We start from the raw sequence: 11,281 nt of genomic DNA on the forward strand, positions 1-11,281 counted from the left end.
CTATCCTCTTTTACCTTTAAAAGCATGATGGCCAAGACTGAAAAGTCCACCAGTACAGAGAAAGATTACGTGTTTTACACAGCTGCATGACACTCACAGTTCAAATTAAGCAAACTGTCAAAAAAACAAACAAAAACCAAAAAACCCAAATCTGTCCTAGCCTATATCAAGTAACTAGATTTTAGAGTCATACTGAATTTCATCTTCTTAGGTTTAACCAACCAGTTCTTCCCACCCTCCTCTCTAATCCAACTGGTGCTCCATACATGAAATGACCTAACTTATCCCCCTCTTCCAAGACACAACTTTTACATATGTGCAAGCTTAATTAAGAGCTATCTTTCCAAATATAATTAAAAAAAAACAACTTAAATCTGCCCTAGTCTAACCAGTGAATAGTAACAGAATTCAACAATGGCTTAAATAGTCAACATTCTGTCATCCTTGTAATAAAACAGAATATCCACCCATCAATATTATTTGGGTACTGATAATTCATTTTAAAAATGTATTTACACTTGAAGAACAGGTATATGTGATATCCTAAAGAACTTTTGTTTTAAATAATAAAGCTACATTGTAAAGGCCCATCTCCATAAAAGGTAAAAAGCTGTTCAGCTTTTCCTTAATTCCTCCTTCCATGTTCATTTCATCATGGCTAGTAACGTCTCCTTTCTCTTTATATAATTTTCAGATTCTTTTAATTTACTGGCCTCATATATTTACTAAATGGCAGAAGTAGGAAAGAAGTCTTATCAAGGGAAAAGTCTTAAGTCTGTATATTCAGCTAACTGTGTACCTTATACTATACTTCAGGAATATATTTTATTAATGTGACATCAAATCCCAATAAATAAATCAATGTATTATTAATAGATTCTTATAAAAGAGATGCTAGTCTTTGACAATCAAAATCATTAATGAGAGAAAGATTAGTTAACCAACCTTTTGTCTTTAAACACAATTTTTTTCTACTATCATTCCTTTAAAATCAAAAGCATTTTAAATGATATAACTACCTTTCTCTGTTTAAGATGGTTTTTATTTTAGGTTTTGCCATTATACCATCACTGAAGACTTTACAGTAAGAAAATATTATAATTGCAAGTGGACCCTAAACCACCTCCAATTTTATACATTGGAAAATCAAGAGTAAGTAAGGTAAGGAAATTTGCTTAAGGTCACAAAACTAGTAACTGAAAAGACCTGAGGCTCAAGCCCTCAGAGATTTATAAACTCTGGCTCTCTTCTATCATTTAGTCTAGAGGAACCTTAATGGAATAAACATCCCACAGGACATCATACTGGCCCAATACACTAAAGACATCACATTGATACAATGTAGAGAAAAGCAAAGTGTGACATTTCTATTTTTAAAACAGGCTGCAGGAAAAAGGATGAGGAAAAAAAGACTCTAGTTTAATATGCTACCTTACACATGAAATTTACTGCCTATAAACATAATAGATAAATACAGCTTCTGCTTCCATTTTATCCAAAGAAGTCTTGGACTTTTTTTTTTTTTTTTTTTTTACTGTAATGCATAGCCTGCTCTAAATGGCTGATTTCTTCAACTCACCCCACCTCTCCAATTACTTTATAGACATATATTTTGGGTTTATCCATGTCACTGAAGTTATATTTTTGAAGACATTATCTAAAGCCTCCAATAGGCCAGACTCCACATTAAAGACTCTTTTCACTAAAGAAATACTAGAAACGTATGTTATATTCAGTACACTTCAAGAAATCTCAATCAAAATATAAAAACTTGAAATTACAGAAGTATAAGATACACTGGAAAGTCACCAATCCTACCCTCTCTTTAAAAAGGAGTATGTTCTTAAAGTCTCCAAAACACAAGTAACATATACACATATCTAAGTCACAATTAAGAAAGTTTAAAAATATCTAACATGAAGACCATACTTAATTTAACCAAAATACACTTCTAAAAGAGACAGAATTCAGGAACCTCAACTACAGAATTATAAATCAAATCTAAAACAGGCATACAATATCTTTATATTCATTCCAAAATGTTCCAGAATCAATCTGAGAATTACCAAAATTTCAAGGAAGCATAGCAGTCCAATACATTATGACAAAGCTGACATACCAACTGAAGCCTCCAAGGCTCAGTTAGTCCTCTGCCACTTTCAGCTGTGTATTCACAGCCCTAAGTGTTTTACAAACTTTCTTCCTACCCTGCTGACCCAAGGAATCTGAGTAAAGGAAGGAGGGTCCTGAGCATGAGAATGGCATACATGGTTTATGCAAAAAAAAAAAAAAAAAAAAAGTAGGAAGGGTAGATTAAAAGTTGTTGTACTCTATAAACTCTAGCTTTCACAGATAAATATTTTTTCCTAAACTTTGGACTTTCAAAGATTCCTCTCCATCTCAGTTTCAAAAGTAGAAGAAAAACAAAAAATCCACTAAGCTATAAAGCAGGAGTCCGAGATAGTATAGCCAATCACAGGATAGATATTCAAGCAGCAATTTGAATCAAGCCTTTAGCTTGAAATGCTAACTATATCTTCATTAATATTAAACATCTTAATAAGTTAACAAAAATATAAAATTTCAAATTCCTACTCCCTTTCAAAATAGAAAATAATATTAATGAAAAAATAACAAGCACAATTTTAGCAAAATATAAATGAAAATTAATCATTCATCTAAAGGAACTTGTCAGTTGTGTTCAAACTATTTAAATGGAAACTTCATCTTCTGAATTACTGTAAAAATTTATGAAGTTGTGAAAATGAACATTTTATAAATTTTATTTGGATTTTTAAAAACTGAATGCAATAGTGAAAAAGTATTAATTTTAAAAATATCAAAATACATTTATAGAAAGCACATTAGATCTTTAAGGCATCCTTTAAATTACATGGCATTAAGTTTCTCATTTGTTCAGTTGTTACTGAGTGTGGTACATGGTTAGCAGGTCAATGGAGGTTTTTTAGCAACAACTCATTTTAGTGACAGACTGCACTACAGGAACATGGTTGGAAAAATGAGAAGGATTAGTCAAAAATGTATGGATGTGTAAGTCTAACATTAAAAGGGTATAAATGGATCAGTTCAATTCCATTACTTTTATGAAAGAATGAGAGCACATTTTTATTCCTAGAAGTTAAATAAATAAAGTATAAAAAGTTTTAGTACTAGGTGTCTCACAACCTCTAGGAGTACTGTGGAGGGCAGGTTTAAATTCAGAAAAAACTTAAAAATTGAACTACTTTAAAAAATAATTGTAACTAAAAATAAATTTTTAAAATAGTGCTTTGAATACAAAAGTGTAATATGCTCTTTGAACTTCGGATAAAGCTATCCACAATAGGACCAAAATTCTTGTACACTACTACAAAATTATGCATTACTATTGATTACATAAGGTTTTCTATAATCTGTCACCTGAAATCTGTTACAATTTGAACACAGAGATCATATTTTCTTCCCTCATTTTCTTGCTTCACCAACTCTCAGGTAATAAAATGAGAAACAACAACCAGCATTAATATGCAAATCTGGACAGATTTTACACCAAACCCTCCTTAAACTAGCATGTCTAAGTTTCCTAACAACAAAAATGACAAGTCTTAAAAATATAAGGCCTAATTTCTGTCCACAAATTGGGCATATTCTTGTTACTAATAATTTTTGCCTCATTATATATCTGGTAATGCTACATCTTATTTTTCAATAAAAGATACACTTTACATTTCACTTTATATTTCAAGTGTTGATATGTATTATAATCTTAGGTAATTATGTTCAAGTTGAACACTCCATCTTAAGTGAAAATTAGCAGTTGAAGCAGTGCTAATTACGGCACTGCTAATATTTAATAACTGCAGCACTAATACTAATCTTTATGTCTATAATGGCACATAATTGCAATCAAGCTATTCTTAAAATAGAATATTTTTAATGTGTACTCTGGAAAGGAATATATCATGAGAGCCCATGATGAACTTTAATTCTGAAAAGCTCCAAATGGAAGTTTGTCAAACTCCTCTACTATACACTGCAGTGACTCGTGAAAGGAAAATACCTTCTAATTATTTAACTAAGCAAAATTCTATCAACACGCGAATGTTATTTATATGTTAGTCTACTTATACATGCAACATATCCTGCTTCCTGGTTCTATGGCATGATCCTCAAACACAAAGTGGTACAGATGTGTAAAAGAAGGCAAGTCTTTAAAAGCACCTGCTGATGTTCCATGATATTGGCCTATATTAGAATCACCATATACGATAAAGGCTATAGAGTATTCATCAAGAATGTAAAGAGACAGCTGAAAGAAACGTCAACATTAGCTAAACTAAATTCACATATGAAGCAACGGTGCCCAAATAAACCAAGCAGCTTCACAAGTATCTCAGAATTCAAACCAATGCAAGGATGTAACCTCATGTCTCCTGACTCCAGGTTCAGCGGTCTTTCCGGTACCCCCCCAAAATATTTTTATTTAATTAGTAATTAAAACCATGTGGCGTTAGGAAACAAAGATGATACTGTGCGGGTATTCACGCGTGTGGTAGTCCACGGCTGCACGCCGCTTGTCGCGGGGGAGAGGGGTCACTATCACCCTCTATACCCGCAGCCCGCCACTGTCAACACCCGACACACGAGAGTGCCCTTGGGGAGGAACAGAAGAGAGTCCAAGGCTGAGAAGAAAGTTCGAGGCTCATCCCCGTTACAACTCGATGAAAAGAACGACGTAATTGCCAAATCTCACCCAGCAGTGGGACGCCCAGGGCGTCGTCCCAAAGCCTCCAGAGGGGACGCGCGGGTGCGACAACGGCTGCACGGCCGGGAGGTCAGGCGGGCGGCCTGGACCTGCGGCGATCGACAGAAGAGCGTTAGGAGAAGAACATGGAGGGAAGCGGATGGGAAGCGGCCGGAAGGCAGCGGGGGAGAGCGGAAATAAGGCGGAGAGAGGGCAGGGCGCCGCGGACGGAAGGAGCCGCAGAGGGGCCCCAACAGGACCGCGGGGCTGGGGGCGGACTGCCTGCGAGGCCACGCGGCGCAAGCAGCGACGGCGGGCCCAGTCTGCTCAAAAGATGCCCCTGGGGCGGGAAGCCACGCCGAGGGCACCTGCCCTTCCGCTGCTCGACGGGGCTGGGGCAACCCGCAAACACCGCCTCCCGCCGGGCTTGAGTAACCCGCAAACACCGCCTCCCGCCGGGCTTGGGTCCCCGCTGCTCAACTGCCGGGTCAGGGAGTCGGACAGGGCTTTCTGCAGCCAGGAGGCAGGGTCTCCAGTGTCCCTGCGGCCCCCATCCCTTCCTCACCCCTCGGGTCTTCAAATGTTCGTCCTAAATCCCTGGGACCAACGACCACAAACCGCCGCCACCGTTTCGGGGCCAGTCGCTCGGAGCGGTGGTCGCCACAGGGGGGAGGGGAGCCCACGTGGAGGAGCTCGCGGCGTCCTCGCGCCTAGCCTGGTCTCCCAGCTGGCGCAGCGCTCGGTGGCCTTGGCAGCCCACGCGGAATGACGCCTCGACCAATCAGTGACCAGCCCTGGGGAGGGGGGCGGGGGAGTGGGCGGGACTAAGGTTTAAATCCGAAGGTGGCTCTTGGAAGGGGAGAAAAAAACTTTTGGAGTGACAGACGCTTTAGCCAATTGGAGCGAGGAGAGCCAGTTGTCGGCGCAGTTGGGCAGAGACTGATACCAAAAAAGGGTCCTGCGTGTTTTGTTGAGGCGTTTAAAAACAAGGGCTGTAATTTGAACTTCCGTACTTCTCTTACTTGTGGGGGAATGTGGATGCATTGTAAAGGTTCTTTTTCTCAGCGTTTTCAAGTCTTAAACTGCTAGTCTGACCCAAGACGGTCATATATACTATGAACCTCTTTAAATAAGGACTTGGGGGTGGGGGTGGGGAGATACAAGCCTAAAAGAAGGATTTGCAATAGAGTAGACTTGTAAAGATTGAGTGGTTTAAGTGCGCAAGAGGTTGGGCTGAATCGGAGACTTAGTAGTAATAGGTCGGACTGTACAGCTATAATCAGTTGGGAGAGTGATTTGGCCGTGGCGGAGCTGAAGAACCAGGTTGTACTCGTGTAAAAGCAGCTTTCATGGATACGGTTGTGTCACATTCTGCACGCATAACCCTGAATTTTGCCTCCTTTAAAAATAGAGCTTGGGTTTATGTGGCAGACAACGAAAGAAAAAGATGACTTTAGGAACCAATTCCATAGATTCATGGAGTATTAGAACTGGAAAGAACCTAGATCATGTAGCTTCTCCTTTAACAAAGGAGGAACTTGATGCCCAGAATAATCCACTGAGTTAACACAGTAAACACAGGCCCCCCCTAATTCCCAACCTCGTGTTGCTTTCTTCTACACTAATTTGTGATTTCAATTTGTTGTCTCCATATATTCGAGGCACTAATGAATGTCTTAAATTTCCTTAGTTAACAAGTCGTGTGTGCGTATATATATATATATATATATATATATATATATATATACATATATATATATTAACATACTCCAACAGTAAGGAATGAGCAAGAACTTTGGAGTCATACAGATCTGGGCTCAAATCCCTATGTTACCATTTTGTGATTATGACACCCTGGAGAAAACTTCTCTGAGCCCTAGTTTAAAATGGGGTTCATGAGGTTTAAATGATGATGTTAATAGTGAGCACTTACTATGTGCCAGAAACAACTTTAAGGGATTTTCACATATTAGTTCATTTATTTTTCCCAGTAACTTTGGCAAACATGCTAGCCCCCTGTAGCCCCACGTTTCAGTTGAGGAAACTGGGACACACAGAGCTTAAGTAGTTTACTCAAGGTCATATAGCAAATAAGTAGCCCCAGTTTGTCTCTGAAACCTGCAGACAAAACCACTATGTTATACTGTCTCAAAGTGTGTCCAGAAACAAGTGGCATAATACCCAGTGCATACTAGAAGCTCAACAAATACTCTTCCCTAAACTCTCTGCCTTTCAGTCAATGAATACCAATCTCATTTATACAGGCTGCATGCATTCAAAGTACAGCAACCAGAAAACCTAGACTGATGGGATACACCTACTTAGCTTTTTTTTTTTTTTTTTTAAAACATGTCGGGCTTCCCTGGTGGCGCAGTGGTTGAGAGTCCGCCTGCCGATGCAGGGGACGCAGGTTCGTGCCCCGGTCCGGGAAGATCCCACATGCCGCGGAGCGGCTGGGCCCGTGACCCATGGCCGCTGAGCCTGGGCGTCCGGAGCCTGTGCTCCGCAACGGGAGAGGCCGCAACAGTGAGAGGCCCGCGTACCACAAAAAAAAAAAAAAAAACAAAAAAAAACATGTCATTTCTCCACTTCAGGAACTACAAGGATAATTGTTCCATCATATTGATTACTATTTGTGGCTGCTCTTTTTATTTCTCTGAAGAAAGACTCCTTACATTCTTAATTTTCATGCTGATGCCTCCCCAATTCCAATTAATTAATTCTAAATAACACATGTTTAAGGTTAAACTAACTAAAATTGTGTTAGACATATTAGTCTGAAAAGTTTAATCAATTTTTAAGGAGTTGCTGTAGGATCCTTAAAATGACACTAGGTGGAGATGTTATCTTGTGAGCTGCACAAGATGTTCTTGGAAGCAGACTGAAGGGTTGTTTTACATTTCCAGTTTTCTTTTTTCCTTTTTCTTCTACTCCAAGTGTAAAGGAAACCAAATAAAGAAAAGTTCCTCAATAGGCATTAGAGTCAGACCAAAGAACTTGCTTTAGATAAGACAGTGTTACTTGAAGACCCCTCTGCTGCTTATATTATATGTCGTTTTGGTCATATTCCTTCTAAATCTTTTATTATCCATAGCCTATAAATAGGTATATTTCTCAAATGCTATTAAAACTATATTCTTTACATGTAAAATTGAAGGAATGACGTTTAACTTTATTTCTCAAGGTTCCTAGAAAAGAGAAGCTAAAACACTTATACCAACTTGAATTATTTTTCAGGAATAGATCCCAAATTAGGGTTTATTAGAAGTTTATTTGCAAGTTTATGGGGAATGTGATCCAAATGAATGGAAGAAAGAAGATAAGCTATGTAGAGGTGATTTTGACTGAAAAGAAGCCAAAAGTTGAAAGATACTTATTGGTGAGGGAGAAAATAGAAGGGGAGCTCTGTAAATGCCAGAAAGATAAATAATACTGTGGAACATGGAAAGAAAAAGTTACCAATAAAAAACTGGAGGAGTATGCAAAATATAGTTGGATAAAGGATCTGGATACCATGTAAATGTGTTTTTCCCCATATTAAATGCAAGCTTTTTGGATTAAGTTATCTTCACATACCTTCTATAAAATACAAAACCCCAAAAGGGAAATAAAAGCAATGAGAAGTCCTTATAAATGTTTAAAATCCAGCTTGGTCCTAATAAAAGGAGTAAAAAGTGAACAGACTTGTGTAGCAGTCTGCTTTGTTTTCCATGTGATGGAGCTTCCTTCATCCATATCTGGCCGTGATGGCACAGATCCACCAAAAACATGGCAACTACTTGCATGTTTATAGAACTAATGAATATAGCTTGGGAGCTAGAGAACCTCCTTTAATTTGGTGACTCTCAAATCTAAATGATATCTCAAAACCCTTTCAGAAGTATAGGAGCTTTTTCCATACTTACATTAAATATGTTTAATTCAATTCACTGCCCTTTACTTTCTCACCCTGAGAGCAACAGCTTTCTGCCTGACAGATTAATTTGAATTTTTCATGACTCTGGGATGTGAATGCTAGTACCAAGATGATTATAAAGTAGAATAGCGCTTTTTCCAGTTTTGGTGATAGGTTACACCAAGCCATCTTTACATTCATTCAGTGTACCTCCCATGATTAGCAACCTAGCTTTCCAAGGCAGCAAATCTTTGGGATCTTCGTACATAGGTTAATGGTCTACACAGGGAGTAAACCCATAGCTAAGGCCTGGAGACACATAAACAACCTAATTGTTCATCAATGGGTGAATGGATAAAGAATATGTGGCATATATATATATATATATATATATATATATATATATAAAATGGAATATTACTCAACCATAAGAAAGAATAAAATCTTGCCATTTGTGACAACATGGTTGGAACCTGAAGGCATTATCCTAAGTGAATAAGTCACACAGAGAAAGACAAATATTGTATGATCTCACTTTTAAAAACTGCAATAAACCTCAGAATATGCAATGCTAGTAACTATGTGGAAGGAAGGAAGGAAGAAAGGGGAAATGGAAGAAAGAAGAAAAGAAAAAAGAAAAGAAAAGAAAAAAAGAAGCTTGCACGTACAGAGAACAGATTAGTGGTTCTCAGAGGCAGGAAGTGAGGAGAGGGCAAACGGGTGAAGGAGATCAAAAGGTACAAACTTCCAAATATAGAATAAATAAGTCATGTGGATGTAATATGTAATGTACAGCATGATGACTATAGTCAATAATACTGTACTGCATATTTGAAAGTTGCTAAGAGCAGATCTTAAAAGTGCTCATCACAAGGAAAAAGGTGTAACTATATATATTGGTAGATGTTAACTAGACTTATTGTGGTGATCATTTTGCATTATATACAAATATTGAATCATTATGTTGTACACTTGAAATTAACATAGTGTTATATCAATTATACCTCAATTTTAAAAATTAAAATAATTTAAAAAAAGAATGGAGAACCATTATGCTAGAATCACCAAATTAATTTGATGTAGCCTTCCTAGTACAGAAAAAAACTGCAGTAAACCTCAGAATATGGAATGCTAGTAACTCATCTTTCAGTAACATCATCTGTCAATAATGGTAGAGCTATGCTGATCATCTGGCCCTTGGTTTCCCATTTGCAATTAAAAAAATCCAGTCATCCAATTAATTTTTTAATCAACTACAATATTAGAAATAGTGTTAGGTAATGCAGAAAAAAAATATTTTCCCCCTCTGACCTAACTCATAACATGAGAAAACTGACACATGTAAAAAATAATTTTCTGATAGTGAAGATTAGAAACGTAAACACTTGGTTGGGGAGGGAGCATGATGAACTCTTTCCTGTGTTATCTCACTACTGTAGTTGCATGCTTCCTTGGATAACAAGGTACAATGGAACCAGAGCTGACTGACACCTTAAGAGTCATCTTGGGGGCTGGAGTGCCAGCCCCATGTCACAGAGCCAGTCAGCGGCAATACTGGATCCCCAACTCCTCACCTCTGACTTCCAATCTTATGTACTAGCTCTCACAGAAACTTTTAAATTTGACTTTAACTTCTATATATTTATCATGGCACTTTTTAAAAGTGCCATGATAAATATATTCAATGAAGAAAATTACTTTGGCTGAGGCCAGCTTGGCTCAGAGACATTAATACACCTGGCCATGAAGGATTCCTGAAGCAAAGCAGTACCTCAGGTATGACTTTTCTTTTATTGCACCCCATAGGTGGTGCCCTCCCGAGATGACTATAGCTCTGACTATCCAACTCTGTCACTTGTCACATCAGAGGAAGCAGAAGGAGACTCTTTCTTTGTGCCAAGAACATTTTGCATTTCCTTGTATGCAGGGAATACAGGGCCCATGGAATTCTAAGGGGAAAATAGAATGCCATTATAATCCACAATGCAGTCTGCATTTTTTTGTTGTTGTTTATTTGGGGTTTGGGGGGGTTTCTTTATTATTTATTTTTATTTATTTTTTATTTTATTTTTTTAGCTTTCTGGTAATTTTATTTTATTTTTAATTTTTATTAGAGTATAGTTGCTTTACAATGTTGTATTAGTTTCTACAGTACAGCAAAGTAAATCAGCTATATATATATGTACCTCTTTTTCTTCCATTTCCTTCCCATTTAGGTCACCACAGAGCATTGAGTAGAGTACCCTGTGTTATACAGTAGGTTCTCATTAGTTAATCTATTTTATACATAGTATCAGTAGTGTATATATGTCAATCCCAGTCTCCCAATTCATCCTACCCCTCCTTCACCCTTGATATTCATACCTTTGTACTCTGCATCTGGACCTCTATTTCTGCTTTGTAAATAAGATCATCTATACCAATTTTTCCAGATTCCACATATATGCGTTAAAATATGATATTTGTTTTTCTCTTTCAGACTAACTTCACTCTGTATGACAGTCTCTAGATCGATCATGTCTCTACAAATGACCCAATTTTGTTCCTTTTTATGTCTGACTAATATTCCATCGTATATATGTACCACATCTTCTTTATCCATTCCTCTGTTGATGGACATTTAGGTTGTTTCCATGTGCTGG

At 37.7% G+C, this 11,281-nt stretch overlaps 1 protein-coding gene across 3 annotated transcripts in view; it reads right to left on the minus strand.

The window, feature by feature from the left end:
- The window catches only part of RBM46 (RNA binding motif protein 46), a 43,939-nt gene extending 38,445 nt beyond the window's left edge, over nt 1-5,494 (minus strand). For 2 of the 3 annotated variants that reach the window (XM_079921055.1, XM_079921053.1), the window contains exon 1: nt 5,310-5,494. The gene's annotated coding sequence lies outside the window, so the exon portion shown is untranslated. Of the gene's footprint in view, nt 1-4,753; nt 4,855-5,309 lie in introns of all 3 variants that reach the window. The other variant, XM_079921054.1, reaches the window with a different exon arrangement.
- Between the last annotated feature and the right edge of the window lie 5,787 nt (nt 5,495-11,281).

The sequence above is a fragment of the Stenella coeruleoalba genome (assembly GCF_951394435.1).
Source record: "Stenella coeruleoalba genome assembly, chromosome: 4".
NCBI classification, from domain to species: domain Eukaryota; kingdom Metazoa; phylum Chordata; class Mammalia; order Artiodactyla; family Delphinidae; genus Stenella; species Stenella coeruleoalba.